The sequence below is a fragment of the Ambystoma mexicanum genome, chromosome 13 (assembly GCF_040938575.1).
Source record: "Ambystoma mexicanum isolate Mex_15411 chromosome 13, UKY_AmexF1_1, whole genome shotgun sequence".
Lineage (NCBI taxonomy): Eukaryota > Metazoa > Chordata > Amphibia > Caudata > Ambystomatidae > Ambystoma > Ambystoma mexicanum.
Genome location: NC_090938.1, coordinates 1,908,542 through 1,936,122, shown reverse-complemented (window position 1 = coordinate 1,936,122; position 27,581 = coordinate 1,908,542). Strand labels below are relative to the sequence as shown.

General features: G+C 48.0%; 1 protein-coding gene across 2 annotated transcripts in view; it reads left to right on the top strand.

Annotated features, from left to right (window-relative positions):
• The window catches only part of KCNC4 (potassium voltage-gated channel subfamily C member 4), a 430,144-nt gene extending 406,327 nt beyond the window's left edge, over positions 1–23,817 (top strand). Inside the window, exon 6 of one of the 2 annotated variants that reach the window (XM_069632972.1) lies at positions 20,567–23,817. The gene's annotated coding sequence lies outside the window, so the exon portion shown is untranslated. Of the gene's footprint in view, positions 1–20,523 lie in introns of both variants that reach the window. The other variant, XM_069632971.1, reaches the window with a different exon arrangement.
• The last annotated feature ends 3,764 nt before the right edge of the window (positions 23,818–27,581 follow it).

The following is a 27,581-nucleotide window of genomic DNA, read 5'->3' as shown; positions in this document are numbered from 1 at the left end:
TATCTAAAACAGGGAGTTGACAACGAACATCAATGGACGTATGCTCAGTCTCTCAGTGATCTTTACACAAAACATAGTTTCGTATACCAAATATACATCAGAAGTACCTCTCTCGTACTTGCTTCAGGGCCCTACACCCCACCCACCTTCACTGCACTAGAGAAATAACACTAGAGAGTGTCTCTCTCTCTCTGCACTTACCCCAGTCTCCACCGACCGGGTGTACTTGGACCTCCACCTCCCTGCATCCGTTTGTGTATTTGCACGATGCGAATGCTGCGTGCCTGAAAATCGTCTGACTAATCTCCCTTGTCTTCACCCCTTAATTGCAGTGGTAAACTGCACAATCGCTGTTAGGCCTCTTTGCTGTGTCTCAACTGTTACATGTATTTTATGCACTTACTCTGCCTGTGCAGACTAAAATTGTCTCTGAATTTTAAGGGCTCTGAGCGACTGTTTCTTTCTCCCATGTTCCTACCCTCCTTGAGCGCTTTGAAACACTTGCTGTGTATAGGCGCTTTATAAATAAACACTACCACACCATTACCATACTTCGTGGCAATAATGAAAAACCTATCAAGGGTCTGGATTGGCTAAGGGGAACATCTAAGTATACTTTTCTATAGGGGCTAGGTGGACAACATATGCCTACCCCTAAAACATGTCATCTTCAGAAACATTAGATACACAGTTTCTCATTGGTCTTCAAACTATAAGGTCCTTCATTATATGGACTGATATAACTGGTTGGCACGCTTGTTCCAGGTCTGGACCATTGGGTTCACTTAGCATCACGTAGATCCAGACCCAGGTGCAAAGAGATGGGGCCTGATGCTACCTCACCACCCAATTAGCCCAGCATCTCTCATCGCCCATGCCTTCTGCCAGGCAGATTGTCTTTGTACTTGGACTTGCAAAGTGCCCTTGTCTTTGAGAATGCACAGGAGTGAGGGCACTCACTATCATGTCTGGGACACCGAGTTTGAACTCTATTTTCATCCTTGGCTCATGTGACACAAGGCCACGATTTGGTCCATTTGTTAAGAAAGGAAGAAGGCAATGTGCACGGAATCTCACAGTGTACAGCTTTGAATCTAAATATGTGCATACAAAACCTAAGACTTGTGTATACTAAAACCCAGGAGAAACAATAATACCTATATATGAAAAGGAATGTGGGGTAAGCACTTAGAACCTCCTTATGACTGAAAGGAAAGTCGGCAAACTCCTTACCCACTATGCTATTACAGATACTGACAGCGCTAAACCCACGTAGAGGGCAAGCAAGGACAGGATCTGTGAGCTGACACTCTGGATGATACAGAATAAGGAACTTAGAAACTGTACTCACGAGGACCGGAAAGACCACTTGAATGTCAGTAAACTCACGAACCCAGTTGATCAAACAGGAACCCTGAAGGCTATAACAGCAATGGGTGGAGGAAACTAAATACATAAGACCCTAGTCAAGGGGCGAGTAGAAATAGTGATATAAAATAGTGAGGAAACAAAAGGGCATTTACACTGGGACTAGTTACAATAACACCCACACCTAATAATCCATGGGAAATGAATGCAGAAGTGAGATGGAAAACATGGAATGGATCCCAATAGAAAGTAAGGATCAGGAGCAGGGAAAATGATATCACAAAAGGAAACCTTGAGGCAGGAAGCTAAATCTATAAAGGGAAAGACTAAAGCATCAGGTTTTTCAGTAGCAAAGGACAGCAACAAAGAAACAGAAACACAGGCGAATTGGGCAGCATCAAAGGGTAAAGCACAGAGACAGGCTGCCTGCAGACAGAGGAAGACAGGAAGGGAAATCCAGTGAGCAGAAATCAATTAAGCACAAAAATCCGAAATCCAGGGCAGAGGAACAAGAAACAGGAACTGGGCACTAGGCACAAAAGCAAGGAACAAGGAACAGGAAGTAGGAACTCGGCACAAACGCTAGGAATGGAAACGGAACTAGGTACTAGGCACAAATGCTAGGAACAATGAACAGGAACTAGGTACTAGGCACAAAAGCTAGGAACAAGGAACAGGAACTAGGTACTAGGCACAAAAGCTAGGAACAAGGAACAAGAACTAGGTGCTAGGCACAAAAGCTAGGGACAAGGAACAAGGGACCAGTCACAACAGGAACACAGCAACAATGACCAGCGCTGGACTGAAGCAAACTGAGGCTTTTAAAGCTGCTTAACGAGCACACCCCTCAGGCGTGCTGCCTGCTGCACCTGCAGCCACAGGTGTTGCCTATCCTCCACCCAGCCTTGTCCTGCAAGGGAGGAGGTGAAGCAGTGAGCCAGGCATTCTGGGAAGCATAGTCATTTGATTAAAGTAGCAGTAGCATGCTGGCTGCCAAAAACCTGGAATGGATCCGGAAGGGAAGTAATTTGGGAAATAAGGTTTTAGCGCTCCCAATTCATCAGGACACTGTAGCATAAGGTTCGGAGGAAATGTCCAGTAGGGAATAAACCCCAAAACATGCCCCCAAGTGGCGGGAACGGGAGCGAAGGGAGCGAGCCGTGACACTATACCCCCTCCCACGGCCGACTCCAGGCGGCCGTTACTCGCACAAAACATCTTCTTTCCATGACAGGAGCGCTTTGTCTTCAGAAGTGGCACTGACGGAAACGATGTCCCACGGGCAGAAGCAGAAGGACTGGAATGAATAGAATCAGGCCGCAGTCTATAAGAGCCATAGGCAGGTTTTCGGTGAGGAAGAGACTCATGGGTCGAAGAAAGGCATGAAGGACTTGCAGGACCTGAAGCAGATTTGGAAGGTCCAGGAAGCTCAGTCTCTGGGAGCGAACACTCATACATCATTGAGGAGGGAGGCAGGCTGGTGCAACATGCTTTGGACAATGATTGATGCTCTGATAGCCCCCCTGCTGAGAGCGGACACACAGGAGGTGAGAAAACAGCAGGTTTCAAGAAATGTTCATGTTCAGACAAAGAAGGTGGCGGCCGAGGTAGATGTTCCGATCTTCTCTCATCATCCATTTGATTAAAGGCCTTTGGTTGAGGGTGACCAAGGTTCGACTGCATCTGTCCCACGCCTTGGGGGCCTGGAAGTCCAATGGGTTGTACGAGGCTGGCACTCTTGGTGTCAGTCATGTAGCCACCTTGTTGCACATGGAATACAACCGCAGGAACGTTTGGCATACCGATAGGAGTGATAGACGCAGTACTTGGTACATCAGGCACACTCGCAGCAGGAGCAATAACGGGCACATCTTGAACTGCAGCAGTCATATCCTTCCTTTGACTACTAGCACCCGAATGGTGCAGCAGTTGGGGGGCCGTGCCCGTCCCTTCCTTCAGTCTCATGTGGGATCCGGCAACAAAAAGGCTGTCAAGCGGCTGATCCAAACCGGCCCCCAAATGTGAACCATCCAGCCCGTTATCCTGGTTGGCTACTTGTTCGATGTCTGGGCCATGGCGGATGGTATCCGTCTCCCTCTTGTAACACTCCAGGCAAGTCCAACGGCCTTGCATGTAAGGCCCTCCCGAGTCGTGATCCAGCTTGATGTTTCTGGCAGAAGTCTTAGACTCAGATGTAGCATATGCGGGAGGTGCTGATTCTACAGTCAAGCAGTTGGGAGAATTAACTTGTGTAAAAGGCAGGCCTTCTGGTGATCCTCCTGAAGCATAAGAAGGGCAGATTGGACGTTCATCCGTAATAAATGGTTGGGATTTAGGAGGTAGCTCTGAAGTAGATGAATCTGCAACACGATCAAACAGAGCAGACAGGTGCACCTCCGATATTGGCAGCGAGGCTGAGCAGGATACAGGTCTTTCATGAACTGAAGCCAAACTAGCAGTAGGCTCTGGGACCGAAGACAGGCACTCAGGATGTGCTACCGGAGGCTCCATGGCTGAAGGATAATCCGCTGGATGAGTCACTGTAGCCGAAAACAGGCATGCCAGAGGAAATTCAGAGGCTGAGGGCATGCAAGCTGGAGCCGTCTCGTTAGCTGATGACAAACTTGTCAAGGTCTTTGACTCTGACCACGTACATGGTGAAGGCTCTTGAGTGATTGGCAGACATAGCAATTGTTCATTGATTGAAGACACGTTAGACAATGATGACTGCAGAGCCGTGGACTGGATAATCGAAGAGTCAATGGTTGTAGGAGGACAAACAGAAGTCCCAGAAGTCGACAGACACATTTGTGGCTCAGGAATGGAATGCACCTTTAGGGCGGTTGACTCCTTGGCACCAGTAACCAAAGACTGAGCTGTACCCATGCCGTCCCTCTCCTTAGTGGATGACACAGAGTCTCTTCCTTTGTAAAAGTCAAAATCAACCAGAGGAATCACCATAGTAAAGTCTCTGTTAATCTGGATTTCGTCAAATGTCCATTCCTCTGACTTAGCTTCTGAAAGTGGCATATTAACAATCAACAGTTCAGGAATTGCCTGCCGGGTCTTTGGTTCAGTATACTGTGGAATGAGTCCATCAAAACATGAATCTTGTACTGTCTTTGACTGTTCATTGAGACAAAAATTGGCAGAAGAAGGAGCGAACACAGAGGTAGCATCGTTTTCCACATCAGCTTGAATGTCTACTTCAGTCTCAGCAGCTAGATCAAGGGCTGAACCTAAGCCTACAGTAGTGACTGATTCTGTGTATGCCACCATTATGGATTGTGTTTGGGAATCAGAAGCATGTATGTGTTCAAGCTCAGAATTATGACTGACTGCTAAACAGGAAATCTTAGGTAAAGGAGTGGCTTGTAAATCTTCAGTTAACGGCAATTCCTGACAAACGGTAGAACAATTGTCAGAACCTGTGCCCTGAATAAGTGTTGTGCTAGAAAGAGAACTTTCACTCCCAATAGAATCTTCATATTGACAAGTATCATGACCTACAAAAACCTCCGCACTCAGGGATTGAACAGTATTCACTTCATCAACTGATAAAGTTTGAGGTGTATTCAGAAAAGACCGTAAAGTCTTATTCTCCTCTAGTAAAGTAATGTATTCTTGTTTTAACTCCTCAAGTTCAGCTTTTAGCATGCCCCGCCTTAACTGTACATCCCTATCAGTAGGCACAGGGGAAGGCATGGTGTCATCAGGGCTGGATCCTGCCCTAGCCATCCGGATGTGCACTGATTGTACATTGTCATTTACTGCTTGCAGGTTTTGTGATCTATACTCTCTCTTACCGACTTGGTCTGTGTTACCCTTAAGCAGACTACTGACATCAGACCTCTTGACATTAGGGACTACAGTAAGTACTTGTGCAGAGGAGTAAGCAGTAGACTGAGGGCTGAAAACAGAAGATATGCAATGTACCCCTCCATTCTTTATGTTTGAATCATGAAACTGTTCAATCTGAGGTAAAGCACAACCGGAATCATGGGGTTCAACAACAGACGTACTCGTGTGTAGTAAATCTAACAGTGTGTTATTTTCCGCTGCTAAGGCTTGTGCGGACATAGAATCTGGATCAAAATTAAAGACAGAACTAGGATCAGGCAATGTACGATGGGCCATCCTGTGGGTAAAATACTTTGCACGTAAATACCCATTTGTAACAAGGAGTTCATTTAAGTCAGGAACAATGATTTTATTGTCACGGGTAAACTTAAGGGAAGCTTTCTGTACAAACTTGTTAGTGGCCTTGCTGCCTTTCTTTCTTAAACTGGCCATATTCAAACGGGAATAACGGCTGGTCATTCTGTTAAGAAAGGAAGAAGGCAATGTGCACGGAATCTCACAGTGTACAGCTTTGAATCTAAATATGTGCATACAAAACCCAAGACTTGTGTATACTAAAACCCAGGAGAAACAATAATACCTATATATGAAAAGGAATGTGGGGTAAGCACTTAGAACCTCCTTATGACTGAAAGGAAAGTCGGCAAACTCCTTACCCACTCTGCTATTACAGATACTGACAGCGCTAAGCCCACGTGGAGGGCAAGCTAAGACAGGATCTGTGTGCTGACACTCTGGATGATACTGAATAAGGAACTTAGAAACAGTACTCACGAGAACCGGAAAGACCACTTGAATGTCAGTAAACTCACAAACCCAGTTGATCAAACAGGAACCCTGAAGGCTATAACAGCAATGGGTGGAGGAAACTAAATACATAAGACCCTAGTCAAGGGGCGAGTAGAAATAGTGATATAAAATAGTGAGGAAACAAAAGGGCATTTACACTGGGACTAGTTACAATAACACCAACACCTAATAATCCATGGGAAATGAATGCAGAAGTGAGATGGAAAACATGGAATGGATCCCAATAGAAAGTAAGGATCAGGAGCAGGGAAAATGATATCACAAAAGGAAACCTTGAGGCAGGAAGCTAAATCTATAAAGGGAAAGACTAAAGCATCAGGTTTTTCAGTAGCAAAGGACAGCAACAAAGAAACAGAAACACAGGCGAATTGGGCAGCATCAAAGGGTAAAGCACAGAGACAGGCTGCCTGCAGACAGAGGAAGACAGGAAGGGAAATCCAGTGAGCAGAAATCAATTAAGCACAAAAATCCGAAATCCAGGGCAGAGGAACAAGAAACAGGAACTGGGCACTAGGCACAAAAGCAAGGAACAAGGAACAGGAAGTAGGAACTCGGCACAAACGCTAGGAATGGAAACGGAACTAGGTACTAGGCACAAATGCTAGGAACAATGAACAGGAACTAGGTACTAGGCACAAAAGCTAGGAACAAGGAACAGGAACTAGGTACTAGGCACAAAAGCTAGGAACAAGGAACAAGAACTAGGTGCTAGGCACAAAAGCTAGGGACAAGGAACAAGGGACCAGTCACAACAGGAACACAGCAACAATGACCAGCGCTGGACTGAAGCAAACTGAGGCTTTTAAAGCTGCTTAACGAGCACACCCCTCAGGCGTGCTGCCTGCTGCACCTGCAGCCACAGGTGTTGCCTATCCTCCACCCAGCCTTGTCCTGCAAGGGAGGAGGTGAAGCAGTGAGCCAGGCATTCTGGGAAGCATAGTCATTTGATTAAAGTAGCAGTAGCATGCTGGCTGCCAAAAACCTGGAATGGATCCGGAAGGGAAGTAATTTGGGAAATAAGGTTTTAGCGCTCCCAATTCATCAGGACACTGTAGCATAAGGTTCGGAGGAAATGTCCAGTAGGGAATAAACCCCAAAACATGCCCCCAAGTGGCGGGAACGGGAGCGAAGGGAGCGAGCCGTGACACTATACCCCCTCCCACGGCCGACTCCAGGCGGCCGTTACTCGCACAAAACATCTTCTTTCCATGACAGGAGCGCTTTGTCTTCAGAAGTGGCACTGACGGAAACGATGTCCCACGGGCAGAAGCAGAAGGACTGGAATGAATAGAATCAGGCCGCAGTCTATAAGAGCCATAGGCAGGTTTTCGGTGAGGAAGAGACTCATGGGTCGAAGAAAGGCATGAAGGACTTGCAGGACCTGAAGCAGATTTGGAAGGTCCAGGAAGCTCAGTCTCTGGGAGCGAACACTCATACATCATTGAGGAGGGAGGCAGGCTGGTGCAACATGCTTTGGACAATGATTGATGCTCTGATAGCCCCCCTGCTGAGAGCGGACACACAGGAGGTGAGAAAACAGCAGGTTTCAAGAAATGTTCATGTTCAGACAAAGAAGGTGGCGGCCGAGGTAGATGTTCCGATCTTCTCTCATCATCCATTTGATTAAAGGCCTTTGGTTGAGGGTGACCAAGGTTCGACTGCATCTGTCCCACGCCTTGGGGGCCTGGAAGTCCAATGGGTTGTACGAGGCTGGCACTCTTGGTGTCAGTCATGTAGCCACCTTGTTGCACATGGAATACAACCGCAGGAACGTTTGGCATACCGATAGGAGTGATAGACGCAGTACTTGGTACATCAGGCACACTCGCAGCAGGAGCAATAACGGGCACATCTTGAACTGCAGCAGTCATATCCTTCCTTTGACTACTAGCACCCGAATGGTGCAGCAGTTGGGGGGCCGTGCCCGTCCCTTCCTTCAGTCTCATGTGGGATCCGGCAACAAAAAGGCTGTCAAGCGGCTGATCCAAACCGGCCCCCAAATGTGAACCATCCAGCCCGTTATCCTGGTTGGCTACTTGTTCGATGTCTGGGCCATGGCGGATGGTATCCGTCTCCCTCTTGTAACACTCCAGGCAAGTCCAACGGCCTTGCATGTAAGGCCCTCCCGAGTCGTGATCCAGCTTGATGTTTCTGGCAGAAGTCTTAGACTCAGATGTAGCATATGCGGGAGGTGCTGATTCTACAGTCAAGCAGTTGGGAGAATTAACTTGTGTAAAAGGCAGGCCTTCTGGTGATCCTCCTGAAGCATAAGAAGGGCAGATTGGACGTTCATCCGTAATAAATGGTTGGGATTTAGGAGGTAGCTCTGAAGTAGATGAATCTGCAACACGATCAAACAGAGCAGACAGGTGCACCTCCGATATTGGCAGCGAGGCTGAGCAGGATACAGGTCTTTCATGAACTGAAGCCAAACTAGCAGTAGGCTCTGGGACCGAAGACAGGCACTCAGGATGTGCTACCGGAGGCTCCATGGCTGAAGGATAATCCGCTGGATGAGTCACTGTAGCCGAAAACAGGCATGCCAGAGGAAATTCAGAGGCTGAGGGCATGCAAGCTGGAGCCGTCTCGTTAGCTGATGACAAACTTGTCAAGGTCTTTGACTCTGACCACGTACATGGTGAAGGCTCTTGAGTGATTGGCAGACATAGCAATTGTTCATTGATTGAAGACACGTTAGACAATGATGACTGCAGAGCCGTGGACTGGATAATCGAAGAGTCAATGGTTGTAGGAGGACAAACAGAAGTCCCAGAAGTCGACAGACACATTTGTGGCTCAGGAATGGAATGCACCTTTAGGGCGGTTGACTCCTTGGCACCAGTAACCAAAGACTGAGCTGTAACCATGCCGTCCCTCTCCTTAGTGGATGACACAGAGTCTCTTCCTTTGTAAAAGTCAAAATCAACCAGAGGAATCACCATAGTAAAGTCTCTGTTAATCTGGATTTCGTCAAATGTCCATTCCTCTGACTTAGCTTCTGAAAGTGGCATATTAACAATCAACAGTTCAGGAATTGCCTGCCGGGTCTTTGGTTCAGTATACTGTGGAATGAGTCCATCAAAACATGAATCTTGTACTGTCTTTGACTGTTCATTGAGACAAAAATTGGCAGAAGAAGGAGCGAACACAGAGGTAGCATCGTTTTCCACATCAGCTTGAATGTCTACTTCAGTCTCAGCAGCTAGATCAAGGGCAGAACCTAAGCCTACAGTAGTGACTGATTCTGTGTATGCCACCATTATGGATTGTGTTTGGGAATCAGAAGCATGTATGTGTTCAAGCTCAGAATTATGACTGACTGCTAAACAGGAAATCTTAGGTAAAGGAGTGGCTTGTAAATCTTCAGTTAACGGCAATTCCTGACAAACGGTAGAACAATTGTCAGAACCTGTGCCCTGAATAAGTGTTGTGCTAGAAAGAGAACTTTCACTCCCAATAGAATCTTCATATTGACAAGTATCATGACCTACAAAAACCTCCGCACTCAGGGATTGAACAGTATTCACTTCATCAACTGATAAAGTTTGAGGTGTATTCAGAAAAGACCGTAAAGTCTTATTCTCCTCTAGTAAAGTAATGTATTCTTGTTTTAACTCCTCAAGTTCAGCTTTTAGCATGCCCCGCCTTAACTGTACATCCCTATCAGTAGGCACAGGGGAAGGCATGGTGTCATCAGGGCTGGATCCTGCCCTAGCCATCCGGATGTGCACTGATTGTACATTGTCATTTACTGCTTGCAGGTTTTGTGATCTATACTCTCTCTTACCGACTTGGTCTGTGTTACCCTTAAGCAGACTACTGACATCAGACCTCTTGACATTAGGGACTACAGTAAGTACTTGTGCAGAGGAGTAAGCAGTAGACTGAGGGCTGAAAACAGAAGATATGCAATGTACCCCTCCATTCTTTATGTTTGAATCATGAAACTGTTCAATCTGAGGTAAAGCACAACCGGAATCATGGGGTTCAACAACAGACGTACTCGTGTGTAGTAAATCTAACAGTGTGTTATTTTCCGCTGCTAAGGCTTGTGCGGACATAGAATCTGGATCAAAATTAAAGACAGAACTAGGATCAGGCAATGTACGATGGGCCATCCTGTGGGTAAAATACTTTGCACGTAAATACCCATTTGTAACAAGGAGTTCATTTAAGTCAGGAACAATGATTTTATTGTCACGGGTAAACTTAAGGGAAGCTTTCTGTACAAACTTGTTAGTGGCCTTGCTGCCTTTCTTTCTTAAACTGGCCATATTCAAACGGGAATAACGGCTGGTCATTCTGTTAAGAAAGGAAGAAGGCAATGTGCACGGAATCTCACAGTGTACAGCTTTGAATCTAAATATGTGCATACAAAACCCAAGACTTGTGTATACTAAAACCCAGGAGAAACAATAATACCTATATATGAAAAGGAATGTGGGGTAAGCACTTAGAACCTCCTTATGACTGAAAGGAAAGTCGGCAAACTCCTTACCCACTCTGCTATTACAGATACTGACAGCGCTAAGCCCACGTGGAGGGCAAGCTAAGACAGGATCTGTGTGCTGACACTCTGGATGATACTGAATAAGGAACTTAGAAACAGTACTCACGAGAACCGGAAAGACCACTTGAATGTCAGTAAACTCACGAACCCAGTTGATCAAACAGGAACCCTGAAGGCTATAACAGCAATGGGTGGAGGAAACTAAATACATAAGACCCTAGTCAAGGGGCGAGTAGAAATAGTGATATAAAATAGTGAGGAAACAAAAGGGCATTTACACTGGGACTAGTTACAATAACACCCACACCTAATAATCCATGGGAAATGAATGCAGAAGTGAGATGGAAAACATGGAATGGATCCCAATAGAAAGTAAGGATCAGGAGCAGGGAAAATGATATCACAAAAGGAAACCTTGAGGCAGGAAGCTAAATCTATAAAGGGAAAGACTAAAGCATCAGGTTTTTCAGTAGCAAAGGACAGCAACAAAGAAACAGAAACACAGGCGAATTGGGCAGCATCAAAGGGTAAAGCACAGAGACAGGCTGCCTGCAGACAGAGGAAGACAGGAAGGGAAATCCAGTGAGCAGAAATCAATTAAGCACAAAAATCCGAAATCCAGGGCAGAGGAACAAGAAACAGGAACTGGGCACTAGGCACAAAAGCAAGGAACAAGGAACAGGAAGTAGGAACTCGGCACAAACGCTAGGAATGGAAACGGAACTAGGTACTAGGCACAAATGCTAGGAACAATGAACAGGAACTAGGTACTAGGCACAAAAGCTAGGAACAAGGAACAGGAACTAGGTACTAGGCACAAAAGCTAGGAACAAGGAACAAGAACTAGGTGCTAGGCACAAAAGCTAGGGACAAGGAACAAGGGACCAGTCACAACAGGAACACAGCAACAATGACCAGCGCTGGACTGAAGCAAACTGAGGCTTTTAAAGCTGCTTAACGAGCACACCCCTCAGGCGTGCTGCCTGCTGCACCTGCAGCCACAGGTGTTGCCTATCCTCCACCCAGCCTTGTCCTGCAAGGGAGGAGGTGAAGCAGTGAGCCAGGCATTCTGGGAAGCATAGTCATTTGATTAAAGTAGCAGTAGCATGCTGGCTGCCAAAAACCTGGAATGGATCCGGAAGGGAAGTAATTTGGGAAATAAGGTTTTAGCGCTCCCAATTCATCAGGACACTGTAGCATAAGGTTCGGAGGAAATGTCCAGTAGGGAATAAACCCCAAAACATGCCCCCAAGTGGCGGGAACGGGAGCGAAGGGAGCGAGCCGTGACACCATTTTACATGTTTTAAATGCTCTAAATGAATTAAACGTGGCACTCTTGGTGTTCTTTCTTTTCACCTTAACAAGGGATGATTCATCCTCTGCACGTTCGGTCATTTCCGGAATAGAGAGCTGACCGTGGCTGCTTCAGTCTTGATTCCAGGCCAGAAAACCTCGACTTGCAGCTCCATGATTCTGCTTATTCTTGCTGCGACTCAGTTTTCCCTTCCCGCTTCATAGGTCCTGCCTTACTAAATTCATCATACTGATGTCCAGCTTCAATACAATAGCGGCTAAGCCTGCGTTCTATTCACTACGTAATTAGTCAGCTTCTATGATGACTTAATCTAGCTTGTGTTTCAGTGTCTGTACATTTATTGAAGGGTTGATTTTCTGCAGTACTTTGTGCACGTGTAATCTTCTTTGTTTTTAAAAGTTCATTTGATTCTGTACTTCGTCATTAGTTTTTCTAGGATTTATACATTGTCTTCAGTCAGTATCTTTGGACGCTGTGCATACTTTTAATGATGTCACTAACTTCTTTTCTTGGTTTTTTTTCATATTCCTTCAGGGAGTTCCTCCCTTAGGTTGTCATCAATTCGGGGATCAATGGGTATCTTCTTTCAAACACACGCTGTGATATTGGTACAGCGGCTGGTGTCAAACACGGAACAGTCTCATGTCATCAACATATGGGAGGAAGGGGGCAGGATCTCCTGCAGAGGTATACAGCCGCTGCTCTACAGGCCAATCACCACAATCCCCTTTCTCATCAAGATGCTTGACCGCGTGGCCTACATCCAAGTAAAGCATTTCCTAGAGCTTAACCATTTGCTTGGAAGGAGGCAATCAGGCTTCTGCTCAAAATACAGCACAAAAACAACACTAGTAGATCTCAAAAACCAAATGGATCTCACCAGGGACTCAAGGCACTTAGGCCTACGCCTACTACTGGATTTATCTGCCACCTTCGACCTAGTCAACTATGGCACACTCTGGCAGCATCTCAGCCAGCACTTCCGTTTCTCCCGGTGCCCCTGCCTGGATACGTTGCTTCCTCAGTCACCAGCCCACTAGTGTTCATTAGAGAAGCTTTTGCTGATCCTATCCCGGTGCCCCTAGTGGTACCTCAGGGATCTTGCCTATCACCCATGCTTTACAATACCTACACCCAACCCATCTTCGACCTCCAGGACTCCCTTGGTGTCATCTACACTGACTTTGTGGATGATACCCAAATACTCATTCCTATCACAGGTAACTTCTCTCAGAACACCTAAACAATCAATTCCATCTACATTACCATACAAAACTGGATGGCCACACACAACCTTTTCTTGAATGACGAGAAAACCGAGCTCCTCAACCTGGGCTCTACCCATCATCTAAAAAACATAGACCCGTCCTTTTCCTCTATTCGCATAGATGGCACCGCTATCTCTGTCCGGAAACAGGTAAAAACCTTGGGAGTACACCTTGAAGCAGAGCTTACCATGATGAAACACATAAATCCATTATCATCCGCCACGGCATATACCTTACGGCTCATTTCACTGAGCAGACTCCTACCAACTGCCTCACACTTGCACGCGCTCTCATCCTATAAAAATTGGATTATTGCAATGTGTTCCTCATGGGCACCTCTGGCACCTACCTAGCCAAACTACAGCTACTGCAGAACAAAGCACTGCTACCGGCACTTGGGCTTAAGCGTTCTGATCATATCTCTGCCATCAGACAAGAGGTCCACTGGCTGCCAGTAAAAGAATGCATCGAGTTCAAAACTCTATACCTTGCACACAAATACATCTGCAAAGTGGCACCCACTTACCTCAATGACACACTCACCAGAAACCCCTAGGTAGAGTCCTCAGATCCACTGCCAGTATGTCCCTGGTCACCCCCTGCTTCAGGAGTAAAAAGGCAGGAGGTGGTAGCTTCTGGGTTACTGCACCTACCCTCTGGAACACCGTCCCGTTGGACATCAGAAATGAGCAGTCGCACAATGTGCTGAAAAAAAACTAGTCAAAACATGCTATTCAACAAGTATGAGTAATGTCCACTGTAACCTAATGCCACATGTATTACCAACGCTGTGATACCTCATGGTGTGGGCGTTATATAAATGTCATAATTAAAATAAATAAATAAATGTCAAAAAATAGAAGGTAATTCCTTGTAAGTAGATATTGTTGCTGGTATAGGGAGTTCCTCACGGGAATGAGAGTCCTTGTTCACAAAGAGGGAGCCACTCCCAGTCAGGTCCCACTTGCCCAGACCTCTAGGGAGGATCTTGCAGGGCGGGCACACCTCCTTAGCCTCTCAGGGCATGGCTCCACCCTGGTGAGAAGGGACAAACACTCTCGATGTGTCACACCTCCCATGTTCTGATTGCTATTGCTCTGCTCTTGCTTGTCCGGTGTTATCTCTTCTTACATATTCTGATGCTGTCTCTTGAGCCATTTCCTGAAGCTCTCTTTGCACTCACTTGCTTTGATGCTGACCCAATGCTCTGTTATGATGATGTTGCTCTTCCATGTTATGATGCGCTTGCTCTCCCATGTTCTGCTGCTGTTGCTCGGCTCTCCCATGTTCTGCTACTGTTGTTCTGCTCTTCTGCGTTGTGATGCTGTTGCTCTGCTCTCGCTTGCTCGGATACTGTCTCTGTTCCTCCTTGCTTTGATCTGGTCCCTATACTCTTTTATGATGCTGTTGCTCTTCCATGATCTGCTGCTGTTGCTCTTGCATGTTCTGGTACTGTTGCTCATCCATGTTCTGGTGCTGTTGCCCTTGCATGTTCTGCTGCTGTTGCTCTGCTCTTCCGCGTTGTGATGCTTTTGCTCTGCTCTCGCTTGCTTGGATGCTCTCTCTGCTCTTGCTTGCTTTGTTCTGGTCCCTCTACTCTTTTATGATGCTGTTGCTCTCCCATGTTCTGGTGCTGTTGCTCTTCCATGTTCTGGTACTGTTGCTCATCCACGTTCTGCTGCTGTTGCTCTGTTCTTCCACGTTGTGATGCTTTTGCTCTGCTCTCGCTTGCTTGGATGCTCTCTCTGCTCTTCCTTGCTTTGATCTGGTCCCTCTACTCTTTTATGATGATGTTGCTCTTTCATGTTCTGGTGCTCTTGCTCGGCTCACCAATGTTCTGGTGCTGTTGCTCTTCCGTGTTCTGGTGATGTTGCTCTTCCATGTTCTGGTGCTGTTACTCAGTTCTCCCATGTTCTGCTGCTGTTGCTCTGCTCTTCCGCGTTGTGATGCTGTTGCTCTGCTCTCGCTTGCTTGGATGCTTTCTCTGCTCTTGCTTGCTTTGATCTGGTCCCTCTACTCTTTTATGATGCTGTTGCTCTTCCATGTTCTGGTGCTGTTGCTCTTCCATGTTCTGGTACTGTTGCTCATCCACGTTCTGCTGCTGTTGCTCTGTTCTTCCACGTTGTGATGCTTTTGCTCTGCTCTCGCTTGATCAGATGCTGTCTCTGTTCTTCCTTGCTTTGATCTGGTCCCTCTACTCTTTTATGATGATGTTGCTCTTTCATGTTCTGGTGCTCTTGCTCGGCTCTCCAATGTTCTGGTGCTGTTGCTCTTCCTTGTTCTGGTGATGTTGCTCTTCCATGTTCTGGTGCTGTTACTCAGTTCTCCCATGTACTGGTGCTGTTGCTCTTGCATGTTCTGGTGCTGCTGCTCTGCACTTCCACGTTGTGATGATTTTGCTCTGCTCTCACTTGTTTGGATGCTGTCTCTGTTCTTCCTTGCTTTGATCTTGTCCCTCTACTCTTTTATGATGCTGTTGCTCTTTCGTGTTCTGGTGCTTTTGCTCTCCCATGTTCTGGTGCTGTTGCTCTGCTATTCCCCATTGTGATGCGGTTGCTCTGCTGTCACTTGGTTGGATGCTGTCTCTGTTCTTCCTTGCTTTGATCATGTCCCTCTACTCTTTTATGCTGCTGTTGCTCTTCCATGTTCTGGTGCTGTTGCTCTGGCATGTTCTGGTGCTGTTTCTCTCCCATGTTCTGCTGCTGTTGCTCGGCTCCCCCATGTTCTGGTGCTGTTGCTTTCCAATGTTCTGGTGCTGTTGCTCAGCTCTCCCATGTTCTGCTGCTGTTACTCTCCATGTTCTGCTACTGTTGTTCTGCTCTTCCACGTTGTGATGCTGTTGCTCTGCTCTCGCTTTCTCGGATGTTCTCTCTGCTCTTGCTTGCTTTGATCTGGTCACTCTACTCTTTTATGATGCTGTTGCTCTTCCATGTTCTGGTGATGTTCTGCAAGAGCAGAGCAACAGCATCACAGCACGGAAGAGCAGAGCAACAGAACCAGAACATGTTGTTGTGATGCTGTTGCTCTGCTCTCGCTTGCTCGGATACTGTCTCTGTTCCTCCTTGCTTTGATCGGTCCCTCTACTCTTTTATGATGCTGTTGCTCTCCCATGTTCTGGTGCTGTTGATCTTCCATGTTCTGGTGCTGTTGCTCTCCACGTTCTGCTACTGTTGTTCTGCTCTTCTGCATTGTGATGCTGCTGCTCTGCTCTCGCTTGCTCGGATGCTGTCTCTGTTCCTCCTTGCTTTGATCCGGTCCCTCTACTCTTTTATGATGCTGTTGCTCTTCCATGTTCTGGTGCTGTTGCTCTTCCATGTTCTGCTGCTGTTGCTCTTCCATGTTCTGGTACTGTTGCTCTTGCTCTCCCATGTTCTGCTGCTGTTGCTCTCCCATGTTCTGCTGCTGTTGTTCTGCTCTTCTGCGCTGTGATGCTGTTGCTCTGCTCTCGCTTGGTCGGATGCTCTCTCTGTTCTTGCTTGCTTTGCTCTGGTCCCTCTACTCTTTTGTGATGTTGTTTCTCTCCCATGTTCTGTTGTTGTTGCTCTTGCATGTTCTAGTGCGGTTGCTCTTGCATGTTCTGGTGCTGTTGCTCTCCCATGTTCTGCTACTGTTGTTCTGCTCTTCGCGTTGTGATGCTGTTGCTCTGCTCTTGCTTGTTCGGATGCTCTCTCTGCTCCCTCTGCTCTTGCTTGCTTTAATCTGGTCCCTCTACTCTTATATGATGCTGTTGCTCTCTCATGTTCTGGTACTGTTGCTCTCCTATGTTCTGAGACTGTTGCTCGTCTCTACCATGTTCTGGTGCTGTTGCTCAGCTCTCCCATGTTCTGCTGCTGTTACTCTGCATGTTCTGCTACTGTTGTTCTGCTCTTCTGCGGTGTGATGCTGTTGTTCTGCTCTCGCTTGCTCAGATGTTCTCTCTGCTCTTGCTTGCTTTGATCTGGTCCCTCTACTCTTTTATGATGCTGTTGCTCTTCCATGTTCTGGTGCTGTTGCTCTCCATGTTCTGCTACTGTTGTTCTGCTCTTCCATGTTGTGATGCTGTTGCTCTGCTCTCGCTTGCTCGGATGCTCTCTCTGCTCTTGCTTGCTTTGATCTAGTCCCTCTACTCTTTTATGGTGCTGTTGCTCTCCCATGTTCTGCTGCTGTTGCTCGGCTCTCCCATGTTCTGCTACTGTTGTTCTGCTCTTCTGCATTGTGATGCTGCTGCTCTGCTCTCGCTTGCTCGGATGCTGTCTCTGTTCCTCCTTGCTTTGATCCGGTCCCTCTACTCTTTTATGATGCTGTTGCTCTTCCATGTTCTGGTGCTGTTGCTCTTCCATGTTCTGCTGCTGTTGCTCTTCCATGTTCTGGTACTGTTGCTCTCCCATGTTCTGCTGCTGTTGCTCTCCCATGTTCTGCTGCTGTTGTTCTGCTCTTCTGCGCTGTGATGCTGTTGCTCTGCTCTCGCTTGGTCGGATGCTCTCTCTGTTCTTGCTTGCTTTGCTCTGGTCCCTCTACTCTTTTGTGATGTTGTTTCTCTCCCATGTTCTGTTGTTGTTGCTCTTGCATGTTCTAGTGCGGTTGCTCTTGCATGTTCTGGTGCTGTTGCTCTCCCATGTTCTGCTACTGTTGTTCTGCTCTTCGCGTTGTGATGCTGTTGCTCTGCTCTTGCTTGTTCGGATGCTCTCTCTGCTCCCTCTGCTCTTGCTTGCTTTAATCTGGTCCCTCTACTCTTATATGATGCTGTTGCTCTCCCATGTTCTGGTACTGTTGCTCTCCTATGTTCTGAGACTGTTGCTCGTCTCTACCATGTTCTGCTGCTGTTGCTCAGCTCTCCCATGTTCTGCTGCTGTTACTCTGCATGTTCTGCTACTGTTGTTCTGCTCTTCTGCGGTGTGATGCTGTTGTTCTGCTCTCGCTTGCTTGGATGTTCTCTCTGCTCTTGCTTGCTTTGATCTGGTCCCTCTACTCTTTTATGATGCTGTTGCTCTTCCATGTTCTGGTGCTGTTGCTCTCCATGTTCTGCTACTGTTGTTCTGCTCTTCCATGTTGTGATGCTGTTGCTCTGCTCTCGCTTGCTCGGATGCTCTCTCTGCTCTTGCTTGCTTTGATCTAGTCCCTCTACTCTTTTATGGTGCTGTTGCTCTCCCATGTTCTGCTGCTGTTGCTCGGCTCTCCCATGTTCTGCTACTGTTGTTCTGCTCTTCCGCGTTGTGATGCTGTTGCTCTGCTCTCGCTTGCTCGGATGCTGTCTCTGTTCCTCCTTGCTTTTATCCGATCCCTCTACTCTTTTATGATGCTGTTGCTCTGCCATGTTCCGGTGCTGTTGCTCTTCCATGTTCTGGTTATGTTGCTCTCCACGTTCTGCTACTGTTGTTCTGCTCTTCTGCATTGTGATTCTGTTGCTCTGCTCTCGCTTGCTCGGATGCTGTCTCGGTTCCTACTTGCTTTGATCCGGTCCCTCTACTCTTTCATGAAGCTGTTGCTCTTCCGTGTTCTGGTGCTGTTGCTCTTGCATGTTCTGCTGCTGTTGCTCTTCCATGTTCTGGTGCTGTTGCTCTTGCTCTCCCATGTTCTGTTGCTGTTGTTCTGCTCTTCCACGCTGTGATGCTGTTGCTCTGCTCTCGCTTGCTCGGATGCTCTCTCTGCTCTTGCTTGCTTTGCTCTGGTCCCTCTACTCTTTTGTGATGCTCTTGCTCTCCCATGTTCTGGTGCTGTTGCTCTTCCATGTTCTGGTGCTGTTGCTCTTGCTCTCCCATGTTCTGTTGCTGTTGTTCTGCTCTTCCACGCTGTGATGCTGTTGCTCTGCTCTCGCTTGCTCGGATGCTCTCTCTGCTCTTGCTTGCTTTGCTCTGGTCCCTCTACTCTTTTGTGATGCTCTTGCTCTCCCATGTTCTGCTACTGTTGTTCTGCTCTTCCGCGTTGTGATGCTGTTGCTCTGCTCTCGCTTGTTTGGATACTCTCTCTGCTCCCTCTGCTCTTGCTTGCTTTGATCTGGTCCCTCTACTCTTATATGATGCTGTTGCTCTACCATTTTCTAGTACTGTTGCTCTCCTATGTTCTGAGACTGTTGCTCGGCTCTCCCATGTTCTGGTGCTGTTGCTCAGCTCTCCCATGTTCTGCTGCTGTTACTCTGCATGTTCTGCTAATGTTGTTCTGCTCTTCTGCGTTGTGATGCTGTTGCTCTGCTCTCGCTTGCTCGGATGTTCTCTCTGCTCTTGCTTGCTTTGATCTGGTCCCTCTACTCTTTTATGATGCTGTTGCTCTTCCATGTTCTGGTGCTGTTGCTCTCCATGTTCTGCTATTGTTGTTCTGCTCTTCCATGTTGTGATGCTGTTGCTCTGCTCTTGCTTGCTCGGATGCTCTCTCTGCTCTTGCTTGCTTTGATCTAGTCCCTCTAGTCTTTTATGGTGCTGTTGCTCTCCCATGTTCTGGTGCTGTTGTCTTGCATGTTCTGGTGCAGTTGCTCTCTCATGTTCTGCTACTGTTGTTCTGCTCTTCCGCGTTGTGATGCTGTTGCTCTGAGGCTGTCTCTGTTCCTCCTTGCTTTGATCTGATCCCTCTACTCTTTTATGATGCTGTTACTCTCCCATGTTCTGGTGCTGTTGCTCTTCCATGTTCTGGTTCTGTTGCTCTCCACGTTCTGCTACTGTTGTTCTGCTCTTCTGCATTGTGATTCAGTTGCTCTGCTCTCGCTTGCTCGGATGCTGTCTCTGTTCCTACTTGCTTTGATCCGGTCCCTCTACTCTTTCATGAAGCTGGTACTCTTCCGTGTTCTGGTGCTGTTGCTCTTGCATGTTCTGCTGCTGTTGCTCTTCCATGTTCTGGTGCTGTTGCTCTTGCTCTCCCATGTTCTGCTGCTGTTGTTCTGCTCTTCCGCGCTGTGATGCTGTTGCTCTGCTCTCGCTTGCTCGGATGCTCTCTCTGCTCTTGCTTGCTTTGCTCTGGTCCCTCTACTCTTTTGTGATGCTGTTGCTCTCCCATGTTCTGGTGCTGTTGCTCTTGCATGTTCTGGTGCTGTTGCTCTCCCATGTTCTGCTACTGTTGTTCTGCTCTTCCGCGTTGTGTTGCTGTTGCTCTGCTCTCGCTTGTTTGGATGCTCTCTCTGCTCCCTCTGCTCTTGCTTGCTTTGATCTGGTCCCTCTACTCTTATATGATGCTGTTGCTCTCCATGTTCTGGTGCTGTTGTTCTGCTCTTTCGCGTCGTGGTGCCGCTGCTCTGCTCTCGCTTGCTCGGATGCTCTCTCTGCTCCCTCTGCTCTTGCTTGCTATGTTGTGGTCCCTTTGCTCTTCCACTTCCAGTGCTGCACCTCTGCTCTCCCAGGATTTGATGCTGTCTCTGCTCTGCACACACCCAATGATACACATTGATTATCTGCTATTTAACGATTATCTTCAATTGGTTGTAACAGGAACTGTTGCTGTGTTTTGTGCCCGTGCCTTCTTTGAATCCAGATGTCTTGACCGCTTCTTACGCCCAAGCCGAAGTCAACCTCTTCTCCTAGACCTAGGCCAGGTCTAGTCCTCATAAGTGGCTGGAAGCTTCTGGAGCCTGAGAGAACCTCGCGAGCAGCCCCTGGAGAGAGAGAGTGCATATCCGCCATGTTTGACCGCGTGGCAGAAGGAAAGGATGGCCACTGCTCCTCATTGCTTACTCATCCATGGGACATTCTACAGACGTGTATCCAGTGCGTGTAGTGAGTGGCATTCTGTCTGTATCAAGCAGCTATAGTCGTGCCCACCGTATGCCTCAACAAATTCCACCCAAATAATGAATATCCCAAGCCCATGCTGTCAGTGTAAACTTCCTAAGTCAACCTTCCAACAGATCTAGGATTTCCAAGCACTAAGCCAGCACTTCCACGAAGTCTGGCGGAAGGATCCTGCATAAGGCTGGGTTCAAGAATACTCATGGGTGGATTCCAAGAGTGCTCGTGGATGGATTCCAAGAGTACTCATGGATGGGTTCCAAGAGAACTCATGGGAGGATCCCAAGAGTGCTCATGGGTGGATTCCCACAGTACTGACGGGTGGATTCCAAGAGTACTCATGGGTGGAATCCAAGAGTACTCATGGGTGGATTCCAAGAGTACTGATGGGTAGATTCCAAGAGTGCTCGTGGATGGATTCCAAGAGTTCTCATGGATTGGTTCCAAGAGAACTCATGGGTGGATTCCAAGAATGCTCATGGGTGCATTCCAAGAGGGCTCAAGGGTGGATTTCAAGAGGGCTCATAGGTGGATTCCAAGAGGATTTACAGGTGGATTCCAAGAGTGCTCATGGATGGATTCCAAGAGTACTCATGGGTGGATTCCAAGAGTACTCATGGGTGGATTCAAAGAGGGCTAATGGGTGTATTCCAAGAGGGCTCAAGGGTGGATTTCAAGAGGGCTCATAGGTGGATTCCAAGAGGATTGACAGGTGGATTCCAAGAGTGCTCATGGATGGATTCCAGGAGTACTCATGGGTGGATTCCAAGAGTACTCATGGGTGGATTCTAAGAGGGCCAATGGGTGTATTCCAAGAGGGCTCAAGGGTGGATTTCAAGAGGGCTCATAGGTGGATTCCAAGAGTAATAATTGGTTGGATTACAAGAGGGCTCGTGAGTGGATTCCAAGAGGACTGATGGGTGGATTCCAAGGGGGCTCATGGGTGGATTATGGTACTAATGGGTTGATATCAATAGCACTTATGGGTCGATTCAAAGAGTGCTCATGGGTTGATGCCAATAGTACTCATAGGTGAGTTCTAGGGGACTCATGGGTGGATTCCAAGAGTACTCATGGGTGGTTTGCAAGAGTATGCCTGGATGGATTCCAATAGGACTCATAGGTGGATTTCAAGGGGGTTCATGGGTGGATTCCAAGAGTACTCAAGGGTGGATTCCAAGAGTGCTTCTGGGTGGATTCCAAGAGGACTGATTGGTGGATTCCAATAGTACTCATGGGTGGATTCAAAGAGTGCTCATGGGTTGATTCCAATAGTACTTATAGGTGGATTCCAAGGTGACTAATGGGTGGATTTCAAGAGTACTCATGGGTGGATTGCAAGAGTATGCCTGGATGGATTCCAATAGGACTCATAGGTGGTTTCCGAGGGGGTTCATGGGTCGATTCCACGAGGGCTCATGGAAGGATTCCAACAGTACTCATGGGTGGATTCCAAGAGGGCTGATAGGTGAATTTCAAGGGTGCTCATGGGTTGATTACAAGAGTGTTCATGGCTGGATTTCAATAGTTCTGATGGGTGGATTCCAAAAGGTCCCATGGATTGATTATAGTACACAAGGGTTGATTCCAATAGTACTCACGGGTTGATTCCAATAATACTTGTAGGTGGATTTCAAGGTGAGTCATGGGTGGATTACAAGAGTACTCATGGATGGATTCCAAGAGTGCTCGTGGGTGGATTCCAAGAGTACTCAAGGGTGGATTCCAAGAGTGCTTCTGGGTGGATTCCAAGAGGGCTCATGGGTGGATTTTAGTACTCATGGGTTGATTCCAATAGTACTCATGAGTGGTTTTGTAGAATGTTCATTGGTGCATTCCGAGAGTACTCATAGGTGGATTCCAAGAGTGCTCCTGGGTGGATTACAAGAGTACTAAAGGGTGGATTCCAAGAGCACTCATGGGTGGATCCCAAGAGGGTCAATGGGTAGATTCCAAGAGTACTCATAGGTGGATTCCAGGAGGGCTTGGGGGTGGATTCCAAGAGTGCTCACAGGTGGATTCCAGGAGGGCTCGTGGGTGGATTCCAAGGGGGCTCATGGGTGGATTCCAAGAGTACTCAAGGGTGGATTCCAAGAGGGTTCATGGGTGGATTCCAAGAGGGTTCATGGGTGGATTCCAAGAGTACTCATAGGTGGATTCCAAGAGTGTTCATGGGTGGATTCCAAGAGTACTCATAGGTGGATTGCAAGAGTGTTCATGGGTGGGTTCCAAGAGTACTCATAGTTGGATTCCAGGAGGGCTCGTGGGTGGATTCCAAGTGGTGATTTAGGAGCATTGTTTCTTCCTGAGGAGATAGCCCATGACCGAGAGGTGTCCTTTTTTCAAACATGGCTGCCAAGCACACATTGCTTGGAAAATAATAAAGAGTACACTTGTGGGGACAGACTCTTAAGTGATTTAAAAAGGTTTGAAGCAATATCACACCCCGTCCCCAGGTGCAATCTACCAGGAAGAAGTGAACTCCACATGCCTTACACAAGACACATGTACAACCACCAATTACCGTGCCCCATGGCTCCGGTAATCCCCCTCTGGCACCTCTAAGGCAACAGAGATCGTCAACGATAGAGAAGGGGTCTGGCCTAGTGGATTTGTGTCTCAGATGCCTGGAAATGCCTGGCTGTGACTTACCCCCACTCACCCCGGTGTAAGTGAGGTGCGTCTGATGGAACTGGGGGGAAGTGGAAGGAAAGGAGATGGGGCAGGTATGACATAGCACAAGTGGAAATGGGAAAACTACACCACCGACAACATTCCAAAGCTAACAGAAAAATAAAAGTCACATTTAGAGATTGGCTAGCAATCTACTGTTCCTCGTTTGCATATGGTGTTGACCCAAAGGGCTGGGTCCTTTTTATTCAGGGGTCATGCTCTTAAAGGGGTGGCCTTGCCATTCTGCGTTTCAGATTGTGCTGTTTGTCATCTTTGTGCTGCTCTTGTCAAGAAGTTCTGGAGTTGGAATAAAATCGTTGTGCAACTCTGCCTCAGTCTGCCCAGCTCTTTATTTATGTATGTATTACATCTATGTAACGCCCAAACCCGTGGGTATCAGGGCGTGTGCACCAGTGAAACATCGTGGTAAGGAACCAGAAAGGCAGTGAGAGGTGGTGTACGTCACAGGTTTGGACACGCTTGCTGAAGGTTGAGTAGGATTGTACATTTCTGATGCTGGAGGGGAGGGCTTGCTGAAGGTTGAGTAGGATTGTTCATGTCTGATGCTGGAGGGGAGGGCTTGCTGAAGGTTGAGTAGGATTGTTCATCTCTGATGCTGGAGGGGAGGGCTTGCTGAAGGTTGAGTGGGATTGTTCATTTCTGATGCTGGAGGGGAGGGCTTTCTGAAGGTTGAGCAGGATTGCTCATCTCTGATGCTGGAGGGAAGGGCTTTCTGAAGGTTGAGTGGGATGGTTCATCTCTGATGCTGGAGGGGAGGGGTTGCTGAAGGTTGAGTGGGATTGTTCATCTCTGATGCTGGAGGGGAGGGCTTGCTGAAGGTTGAGTAGGATTGTTCATCTCTGATGCTGGAGGGAAGGGCTTTCTGAAGGTTGAGTGGGATGGTTCATCTCTGATGCTGGAGGGGAGGGCTTGGTGAAGGTTGAGTAGGATTGTTCATGTCTGATGCTGGAGGGGAGGGCTTGCTGAAGGTTGAGTGGGATTGTTCATCTCTGATGCTGGAGGGAAGGGCTTTCTGAAGGTTGAGTGGGATGGTTCATCTCTGATGCTGGAGGGGAGGGGTTGCTGAAGGTTGAGTGGGATTGTTCATCTCTGATGCTGGAGGGGAGGGCTTGCTGAAGGTTGAGTAGGATTGTTCATCTCTGATGCTGGAGGGAAGGGCTTTCTGAAGGTTGAGTGGGATGGTTCATCTCTGATGCTGGAGGGGAGGGCTTGGTGAAGGTTGAGTAGGATTGTTCATGTCTGATGCTGGAGGGGAGGGCTTGCTGAAGGTTGAGTGGGATTGTTCAGCTCTGATGCTGGGAGGGAGGGCTTGCTGAAGGTTGAGTAGGATTGTTCATCTCTGCTACTGGAGGGGAGGGCTTTCTGAAGCTTGAGTAGGATTGTTCATCTCTGATACTGGAGGGGAGGGCTTTCTGAAGGTTGAGTAGGATTGTTCATCTCTGATGCTGGAGGGGAGGGCTGGCTGAAGGTAGAGTAGGATTGTTCAGCTCTGATGCTGGAGGGAATGGCTTGCTGAAGGTTGAGTAGGTTTGTTCATATCTGAGGCTGGAGGGGAGGGCTTTCTAAAGGTTGAGTGTGATTGGTCATTTCTGATGCTGGACGGGAATGGCTTTCTGAAGGTTGAGTAGGATTGTTCAGCTCTGATGCTGGAGGGAATGGGCCTCATTCCGAGTACGGCGCTAACCAATGGCGCTATTAACGCCTTGGTTGACGCCGTACCCGGACCGGCAGCGCCTTGGTGGTTGGCGGAATTACCGCCCCATTCCAAGGTTGGCGGGGCGGTAATTCCCCAATCCCCATTTACCCTTCCCCATTCCCATTCTTGCCCCATAGGGCATAATGGGAGTGGGGAAGGCGTCAATTACGCCACCGTAAATTACGGTGGCGTAATTAACATCAAGGTCCCTTAGCGCCATGGTATTTAACGCCTGCTAAAAGCAGGTGTTAAAAGCACCATGGCGCTAAGGGAACTCGGAGTATGGCGGTAAGGGATTACCGCCACCGCTCTCGTTAGCGGTGGCCGCTATCCCTTACCGCCATACTCGGAATGAGGCCCAATGGCTTTCTGAAGGTTGAGTGGGGTTGTTCAGCTCTGATGCTGGGGGGGAGGGCTTGCTGAAGGTTGAGTAGGATTGTTCATTTCTGATGCTGGAGGGGAGGGCTTTCTAAGGGTGGAGTAGGATTGTACATTTCTGATGCTGGAGGGGAGGGCTTTCTAGAGGTTGAGTAGGATTGTTCAGCTCTGATGTTGGAGGGGAGGGGTTGCTGAAGGTTGAGTGGGATTGTTCATCTCTGATGCTGGAGGGGAGGGCTTGCTGAAGGTTGAGTAGGATTGTTCATCTCTGATGCTGGAGGGAAGGGCTTTCTGAAGGTTGAGTGGGATGGTTCATCTCTGATGCTGGAGGGGAGGGCTTGGTGAAGGTTGAGTAGGATTGTTCATGTCTGATGCTGGAGGGGAGGGCTTGCTGAAGGTTGAGTGGGTTTGTTCAGCTCTGATGCTGGGAGGGAAGGCTTGCTGAAGGTTGAGTAGGATTGTTCATCTCTGATACTGGAGGGGAGGGCTTTCTGGAGCTTGAGTAGGATTGTTCATCTCTGATACTGGAGGGGAGGGCTTTCTGAAGGTTGAGTAGGATTGTTCATCTCTGATGCTGGAGGGGAGGGCTGGCTGAAGGTAGAGTAGGATTGTTCAGCTCTGATGCTGGAGGGAATGGCTTGCTGAAGGTTGAGTAGGATTGTTCATATCTGAGGCTGGAGGGGAGGGTTTCTAAAGGTTGAGTGTGATTGGTCATTTCTGATGCTGGACGGGAATGGCTTTCTGAAGGTTGAGTAGGATTGTTCAGCTCTGATGCTGGAGGGAATGGCTTTCTGAAGGTTGAGTGGGGTTGTTCAGCTCTGATGCTGGGGGGGAGGGCTTGCTGAAGGTTGAGTAGGATTGTTCATTTCTGATGCTGGAGGGGAGGGCTTTCTAAGGGTGGAGTAGGATTGTACATTTCTGATGCTGGAGGGGAGGGCTTTCTAGAGGTTGAGTAGGATTGTTCAGCTCTGATGTTGGAGGGGAGGGGTTGCTGAAGGTTGAGTGGGATTGTTCATCTCTGATGCTGGAGGGGAGGGCTTGCTGAAGGTTGAGTAGGATTGTTCATCTCTGATGCTGGAGGGAAGGGCTTTCTGAAGGTTGAGTGGGATGGTTCATCTCTGATGCTGGAGGGGAGGGCTTGGTGAAGGTTGAGTAGGATTGTTCATGTCTGATGCTGGAGGGGGGGCTTGCTGAAGGTTGAGTGGGATTGTTCAGCTCTGATGCTGGGAGGGAGGGCTTGCTGAAGGTTGAGTAGGATTGTTCATCTCTGATATTGGAGGGGAGGGCTTTCTGAAGCTTGAGTAGGATTGTTCATCTCTGATACTGGAGGGGAGGGCTTTCTGAAGGTTGAGTAGGATTGTTCATCTCTGATGCTGGAGGGGAGGGCTGGCTGAAGGTAGAGTAGGATTGTTCAGCTCTGATGCTGGAGGGAATGGCTTGCTGAAGGTTGAGTAGGATTGTTCATATCTGAGGCTGGAGGGGAGGGCTTTCTAAAGGTTGAGTGTGATTGGTCATTTCTGATGCTGGACGGGAATGGCTTTCTGAAGGTTGAGTAGGATTGTTCAGCTCTGATGCTGGAGGGAATGGCTTTCTGAAGGTTGAGTGGGGTTGTTCAGCTCTGATGCTGGGGGGGAGGGCTTGCTGAAGGTTGAGTAGGATTGTTCATTTCTGATGCTGGAGGGGAGGGCTTTCTAAGGGTGGAGTAGGATTGTACATGTCTGATGCTGGAGGGGAGGGCTTTCTAGAGGTTGAGTAGGATTGTTCAGCTCTGATGTTGGAGGGGAGGGGTTGCTGAAGGTTGAGTGGGATTGTTCATCTCTGATGCTGGAGGGGAGGGCTTGCTGAAGGTTGAGTAGGATTGTTCATCTCTGATGCTGGAGGGAAGGGCTTTCTGAAGGTTGAGTGGGATGGTTCATCTCTGATGCAGGAGGGGAGGGCTTGGTGAAGGTTGAGTAGGATTGTTCATGTCTGATGCTGGAGGGGAGGGCTTGCT